The following is an 8,615-nucleotide window of genomic DNA, read 5'->3' on the forward strand; positions in this document are numbered from 1 at the left end:
AGTATAAATATAATTTTACTAGCACAGTTAGTTTAAATGAATCAAACAACTAATTTTTAATTTCATTGTCCAGTATTAATAAAACTGTATTTGTTCACAAAATTTCACTGTCTTATTTTTTGTGGCATAGTCTTTCGATTAGTTCTATAAGTTTTTGTTAGGCTGTTGAGTTGTGTATTCAAAATTTTTCCTAATTATGACCTAAAGATATAGTTCAAGATGTTTTTCTCACATTTTTCTTTATATTCTTTATATTTTAACATAACCTTAATTTTATTCAGTTTTTATTTTCATCTTTACTATATTGAACAAATTAAAAAAAAAAATACCCAAACCTAAGTTGTTTTTGTTTAATTCGTTTAGGTTCGATTTGGGCTTGAACAGCGAATGGACGTTTCAACGACAGCTTAAAGCAGCATATAATTGTAATAGCGCCTATGAGTTAAATAGTAATAATATGTATCTACCATTAAAAATGTATTCGAATATGATTCATTTAACATACATTTAAAAAATAATTAAATAAATAAAATTACACATTCAAATGTTTGATAAAAAAAAACGTATATGTCACACTCGCTGTGCGATTTTGCCACTGTGCCGCCGAGCCGCTGGCTATTCATCTTTTTAAAGTATAAAAACTTTGGTATTGCAACGTTTCGCGTCAGTACACCGATCAGAGTGATATTTATTGCGCAATCTTCCGCATAAGTTGGAACGTTTCCGCAACTCGCCTTGAAACATGTTGAAATTGGTGAGTGAAATATGATCCGTCGAGCGGGGAAAGTTGGATGTTTTTCGCTAATTTTTAAAAGAAAAACATAGATACGATTTGTAATGTCGATGTGACACTGTCAAATAGTTATTCGGCAATTGAATTATTTAGAAAAAAATTAACAGTTAAAAAATTAATCAAAGTCAATAGGTTTAATATAAAGATAATATTTTAATCATTACGATATTATATTTAATGCGATGAATTTATTACATTGTAAAATTATCATATTAAGGAAGTCAATAAAATTAAATTTCAGTTAATGTATTGTACTATATGTTTTAGATTAGATTAGCTAATTTTTTAATTGAATTATGCATTATAAATAATTTTTTTTGGGTAATAAATTAGCTCTGTGGCAAATAGTTGTATAAAAAAAATGTTTTTGCATACAAATATTGTATTTTATCATTCCTAAAATAGCAAAAGGTATCATTCTGTTTTATTACTATAGTACAAAAAATGTATGGAAATTTAAACCATTGTAATACAATAAAAACCTTCAGTTGCTTTATAATATTTTTATCTACTCACCGTTGATTCAATTGGTTCAATACTAATATATACTTTAACTGTACCTGATACTAACTCATTTTATGACATTACTTGATTCATGTAATCAATTAAGAAATACTCCCATTAATGTTAAGAAGTTTCTATTGGATGCAATTCAGCGTTCGCCATTAAGGCCAGGAGTCGACAGCATAATTTAAATGAGATTCACATATTAATTTAGCTATTTCTTGCTTATTTTTTTATTTAATCTTTGCAAGTTAAATGTTAAGTTATATCGAACTTGATCACGTCATGATTTTGTGGAAATGTTCAAATATGACATTGATCCACAAAAAAGGTGATAAATCGTATATCGAAAAATTTAAATCGGTCACAGTTTAGCATATGTTAGATTTTTTGATAAAATGCTTCGCAAGTATATATTTAATCATTGTCAGCATTGTGAACCACAAACACGGTTTTCGTTCACGTCGTTCCACTATGCCTTTCGAAGACGGTGACAAAATCCCTTGATTCTAAAATATAGGTTTATATAATATATAGAAATATATATTTAAGTTTGTCAGTAACATTTTCTTTAAAACCAAGTAACTTCGGCTTTTTTTCAATTTATTTATGTAATCACTGTTATGTTCTATGATACTTGTTGCTCTGACGAGTATTACGCTCGTTCTGGAGTACCACAGGGATCCAATTTGAGTCCTCTGCTTTTTCTTCTCTTTGTCAACATACGTGTATAAATTATATGCTGATGATCTGAAAGTGTTTCAGATTATTTGCATAAAGACTCCGAGTGGCTGTTGAGTTGGTCTATCAAAAACGAAAGTGAAAGTGTTTTAACTAGAAATACTTGTCAAGGATCTGAGAGTGATGGAGGCATAATATTAAATTATAATATGCGTTCAAGTGTAATATACACATTGCATTGAAGATGCTCGGATTTTTTATGCGGAGCGCGTGTCACTTTACCAATTATTTGCAGATTTTCATTCTATACATTACGTTAATTCCTAGTGTATAAATTTATCATCAAGAGTCTTAGCGAAGCGAAGTACTCCTTGTGAATAAAACTGTTTTTTTTTTTTATATATATCTATAAGAGGGAGTACGGATCGTATTTAAGTATGTATCTTAGTGACTATTTGCTAGAAACACTGATACAATTCATTTCATTTTTGACATAGCACGCATTCAATAAAGCGGCATTTAAAATTGTGGGTGGCGGTGTCGACAATTCGTCGATGCGCTGCCGCGATTGCGTCCCGTGACACAACTTAGTTAAATCAACGATTCAACTAATTGTTGTGGCATATTTTTTTAATCAGTTCTATAACTTTTTGAAAGCTCGTTGAGTTGTGTATTAATTTATTATTTCATATATGACCCAAAGATTTAATTCAAGATGTTTTCTCCACATTTAAAGATTTCAATAAAGCACTAATTGTATTATCTTCACTGTATTGATCCAATTTACAAAAATAAACTGTACCATTTATTAAAACAAAGTAGTACATATATGAGCTCACGTGCTTTTCCATCAAAGGAATGAAAAATAAATCAGGACAGTTTAATACTATACTGCATTTACTGCTCCGTCGATTAAATGAATACCTTCCATTCCGGAATATAAAAAGCACCACCATATCACTTGGCTCTCTAGATTAAACAGAGTTGCCTACAGATATTTCTTGCTGTATCTTTCAACGAACATGTTGCACTCCGAACATGTTGTTGATTAAAAATTATAATGTAAGCATTTTTCAAGCTATTTTTTAAATTCCGAATTGCATAAAAAATGTTTTTGTATATTCTGATTTACCCATTTCTATTTATAGTATGGGTTTGAGTTATTTTTATTTCTTTGAGGGTTTTTCGCATGTTATGAAAATAGGTATACGTTGAAATGGTATTGTTTCGAATTCCAGATAATTAATTCGGCCCCATCTTAAGATGTAATTTTGGATATTTTATAAGAAAATGTTTTATTGTTGCAAAAATTTCTAATTGCTCAAATAAACTAGTTAGTAATGTATGGCTTCGGAAAATTATAATAAGGTTTTAAAAGTGCTTAAAAATGTTTATTCAGAAATAAGGGCGTATATAAATTGTATTTATAATTAGGCTGTATATGGGTTTGGCCATAATAATGGGGCACACCAATAAATGTGTTATATCTTAAAAAATCGACTAAGATTGCTTAAAGTGTTTATTTGCAGCTTATTTTTAATATTTAGTAGGCCCACCTTTAGCTATAATTACATATGCAACCCTTTTTGGCATACTGTTAGCTAATGACTTGCAGGTGGATGGAGACAATTTTTTCTATTGTATCTGCAATTATTCCCGCAGCTTAATTTTACGTTTGCAATTGTGTTGGGCAACCTTTTCTTTTAATTTTGCTTATAAATGCTCTATAAGATTAAGGCTTGGTGACTTTGTAGGACATCCTAAAAGCGTCAAACCTTTTGACAGAAACTAACCCCTGCATGGAGCGTTTTCTTGCTGGAATCGAATGGTAGCGTGGTTTATGCTTGGAAATATTTTATGGTTGGAATCCATTAAACTGGATTCTAATATTGAAATATAAATGTCATTATTCACACTACCCTCGCAAGTGTACAGGTTTTATACCCCTGCTGCTGCCATGCAACGATACAACCCCAGACCATAACGCTTCCGCCAACATATTTGACTCTGGGTACTATGCAATCAATAAGATATTTTACTCCAACTTTTCAACGCACGCGTTATGATTATTTATAAAAATTAATGCTTTAAAAACTTTTAAATAAATTAAGTTTATTTTTTACCAATTTTAGTTTAAAATTATTTTAAAGTTGGTTTCATCGGACCAAATGCTCGCCTAATCTTCAGATGTCCAGTCTCGAGTTTTCGAGTTTTATTTATTTCTGAAAGCCACAGCTTGTATCGGTCTTTACAATTTCTGAGTTCCACAATGTTGAGCTTTCTTCTATTCGACCGCAGAAAAAATGGATGGCACTCCACTTGTTTTTTGACGATTTTTAAGTGACTCGCAAACCAACATTCGGGTGGTTAAGCTTTTGATTACTACGGGCGACCTGCTTTTTAAATTATTGGCGGCAGTCTACTAACTTCATATGTGTTCAGTGATTATAAGAAAAGTAGTAGTTCAAAGCCAAAAATCAGTTTAAATTTCAAATAAACATGGATAATATCAATACCTATGCAATATCATTACTTTAATAGCATAACTTAATGATTATTTGGCACAAACATAAATATAGTTTATATATAAAAACATTTTTTTTCTGGAGGGCGATTAGGAATAGTTACGCGGTCGACCAGTCGACAGCGGTCAACGCTTTAGCCTTTAAAATTATATTCCCTCTCTTAGCTTCACTTCAATTTTTTAAAAGTTTATATAATATTCCAAATAAATTATTTAATAAACAAATTGTAATGACACATAAAGGCTAAAATCACCGAACTGAAAACATTTGTCAATTAAACAATTTTTTTAAAACTCCATTGAGCAATTAAAAACGACCAATTTCTTTGTATAATAATAATCACAATTACGGTTAAAACTACCTAATAAAATATTTCAGTCAAACTCTGCACTTGTAAAGAGCTACACACCTTTTTAACGGGTGCCCCATTATTATGGCCATGACTGTATATATTAAATTAAATAGTATCTTTAACTTTCTTAATGCTCTGAATATGACAAATATACAGACAAATTAATAGAAGAGTTTGTTTTATTATGGAACATATAGCTAAATTTTAGAATTTATTAAACAGTATGCTGAAAAATTGCATTAGCTATGAAAATGTAAAAAGACCCAACAATATTTCACTATTACGAAACAGTGTTGCAGAATCAATGAAATTGCAATTGCCATAAGTATAAATATTTAATTAAAATTGCAAAACTCTCATAATATTTTAATAATATAAAATAGTACGTTTGCTGTTCAAACCCAAACCTAACCTAATAATAAAGTTGCAAAACTAATTATAGTTATAGTTATTATAGTTTTGCAACTTCCATTAGATTAATTCGTTTAAGTTAGGTTTGGATTTAAACAGCAAATTGAACTGTAAAATTAAGTTTTAAAAACAGCATATAATTTAAACATTTTAAAATAAGTTTTGCTTAAAAAAATAGATTTGCTACACCTTAAACAAGCAATGTTTAAACACATCTCATTGCTTCTAGACGGTAAAATATTCTAGTTAAAATTGGTAGGCTATAAATTGCTTATGCGAGCAATTGACGCTGCGATTAATTGCTGGCGGTGAATTGTGGGCGGTACATTTTTCTCGATTCCTTTTCGATACTAAAGAGCAGACGGTTGAAAGATCATCTTCATAGAGAATGTAAATCACTCTGTAGAGAAGAGTGCGTAACAGATCAAATGCATTAAAAAAATTCAAATCATCTGCATGCAGAAAAAACTTGAAATTGTACCTGCTGTATTTATGTTATTGATAAATAATGTTTAGAACTGAATGCTCAAGTTGGAGCCTTGAAGATCTTCTGAAGCGTTAAACTATTCTTTCAAAAATTGGTCTCTATGGTTACAACCTGTTTACAATCGCTCAAATAACTTGAGAATAAACAAGTTAATGTTTTTAAAAAGCTTTTCTTGAATAAGTTTAAAATATTCTTTTCATGCTACCAAAATAGTTCACAGAATATTTTTAAAAGCTTAAGTTATACTATTTTTAACGCTCAAAACTGCTTCAGCGGACTGACAGCATACGCTATAACGCGAAAACGCGTGAACAGACCGTAATGTGTTAAAATTAATTTGGTGGCCTTTCTTCGTGTATATGTTTGACACCATTTGAATTTATATCATTTATATTACATTTTGTAACAATGCTTTAATATATAGATTAAAATTATGTAAGAGAAATGACTCAAAGGACATTTCATAACCTTTTTTTGGACCACGTCTTGCTGAACCCTGATTTAAACCATCGTTATCAATGTATTAAAAAAACTTATTTTAAAACTTTGTTCATTTTTCAGATATTTCTACTGGCTGCTCTGGCGGCGTGTGCAACAGGCCAATTTTTGTACACCTACCCTTATACGTACAGCCCTTACGCTTATAGCCCTTACTCCAACTACTACAGTTCGTACAGTGGCTACGCTTACACCCCATATTCCGGGCTTTATGGAGGAAATTATCTGGGAGCCTACACCTACTATTAAAACTCTTCTCCAGAAGCAAAACCGATGTAAATAACAAAATAAGGATAGTGAATAAAACGTAATTTGCCATATCTAAATCGTTTATTTTTCCACGTTTCGTTTACTGTATCTAAAACTATATAATATGTATAATACAAATGAGACACTTCATCCATTTCTTTGTGCAAAAATCCATGAAATAAAAATAACCGTTATGACTTTGGCACGTATATATACAATGATTTACAAAAATAATTTAATACAATCTCAATTTACAACTAACTGAAATAATCATTCGCACGCGAATCATCATTACATAATTCATAACACACAAGCCGGCGTTGTTGATTTGCACAATGATTACACAAATTTGTTGAACTAGCGGCAGTTAAAGTAATAACACAGTTAAACGTTAAAATATTATCATATGCATGTATTGTATTTAGTATGTACAGCTTTAATCAAGTTATTGGTTTTCAGTCCCGTGACTAAGTCTAAAACATCCATTTCAGTTATGATTACGTAAACATAAACATCTAGTAATAATTACATTGACTATTATTATGTAACTATAATTTTCTGTATGTTTATGTAACATTAGATTGGTGCATATGAAATGTCGTTTTTTTATATTATATAGTATAATTTTATTAGATACGTTACATATAATTTAATTCATAATTATCATATTTTACTGGAGACAATATTCAATATTAAATAAAACATTTCATATACCTCAACCTAATATTCTATAAAAATCATAATAAGATAATACATCTAGAGTGCATGGAATTTAAAGTGTTATAAATCAACTTGAATGTATTAGTTGAATTAGCTTAGTAAACACTTAAAGGCATTAAATTCTATGCGCTCTTAAAATAATATCCTCAGATTTTTTTATAAAAAGGCTTCTTTGAGCAAAAGTATAATTTTACTTCAATTTTAAGAACATTCAAAAAGTTATATATTATATAGTATATTTAGTTACAATATATAATTTGTAATTCACGTTACTTTTTAAACATTAAACCAAAGACACTCAATGGCTTAAATTACCCCATTCTACCGTAAATTATAAGCAATATTAAAAGATAATGTATTATTTATGTTCAATTGGATCAGCTGTTTAAAAAAAATAAGTTTACAACATAAAATTTAACACGTAAAATAAAATAAATATATAATCATAAAATATATCATTTCCTATAATACGTACAATAATAATAATAATTTCATCTACAATTTTAATCGATCTTAATATTATATAAATTATTTAATAGTAACTAGAGCGAATATGCTACAATATTTTTTTAGTATGTGTATATTTACATTGAAAATATAAATTAATTAATAATTATGCGACTTCTAAATCGGAGGAATCTCCATCCGAGTATTGGAGTGAAGCACATTGACTGGAAGGTATGGAAACAGCATCTTCTTGGATTCTTCTGAGTCTCTCCTGTTCTTCTCGCTTTTGCTTCCTCCATTTGGCTCTTCTATTTTTAAACCAGACCTGAAACAATAATAAAAATTAATTAATATTAAAAATTAATAATAAAAAATAAATAAAGCATTCTATGCAAATACGCGTTAAAAGCGCAATAAACTGCTACAAATCTACGATTCGCTTACAATCGGAGATTCCGAGAGAATAATATTACCAGGTTTTCTTTACAGTTAAAAATAAGTTGCTTGAGAAAATAGTATTGCTGCCAAATCTCCATCTGTTCAAAGCAGTCACGAAACGATTATTATAAGGAATACTACAAAAATAAATAAATTTGAATCCTCCTGAAAATTGTCGTAAATTCTGCGCGCATCTAAAAAATACATAGCAAAAGAACCACCTCCAGCTTTTACCAAGCGTATTTAAACGCAAAAGCGCAGATCATTTACTTCTATTTAAAATTCAAATTTTAACCAGCACCATAGATTAGTGGTACAGTAAGTGACTAATACCCGAAAGGCCTGATTTAGAATCCCATATGATGCATTTAATCGTGTCTGAGAGAACGAAATTATTAATTATTATATAATTTAAATTAAAATAAAGCCAGCTTTATATAAAATATAGAATTTCATTTGAACTCGCACCAAAATGGGCTACGTTAAGCATCGATTGAGAATGCAACAGCT

At 29.6% G+C, this 8,615-nt stretch overlaps 1 long non-coding RNA gene across 1 annotated transcript; it reads left to right on the top strand.

Moving 5' to 3' along the window:
* The first annotated feature begins 659 nt into the window (after positions 1-659).
* LOC148230344 (uncharacterized) lies at positions 660-6,571 on the top strand. Its single transcript, XR_015811114.1, has 2 exons — positions 660-754; positions 6,315-6,571. It is a non-coding gene; the product is annotated as an uncharacterized LOC148230344 (long non-coding RNA).
* The last annotated feature ends 2,044 nt before the right edge of the window (positions 6,572-8,615 follow it).

The sequence above is a fragment of the Plectrocnemia conspersa genome, unplaced genomic scaffold (assembly GCF_051122295.1).
Source record: "Plectrocnemia conspersa isolate PC_06_02 unplaced genomic scaffold, ASM5112229v1 ptg000010l, whole genome shotgun sequence".
In the NCBI taxonomy this organism is placed as follows: Eukaryota; Metazoa; Arthropoda; class Insecta; order Trichoptera; family Polycentropodidae; genus Plectrocnemia; species Plectrocnemia conspersa.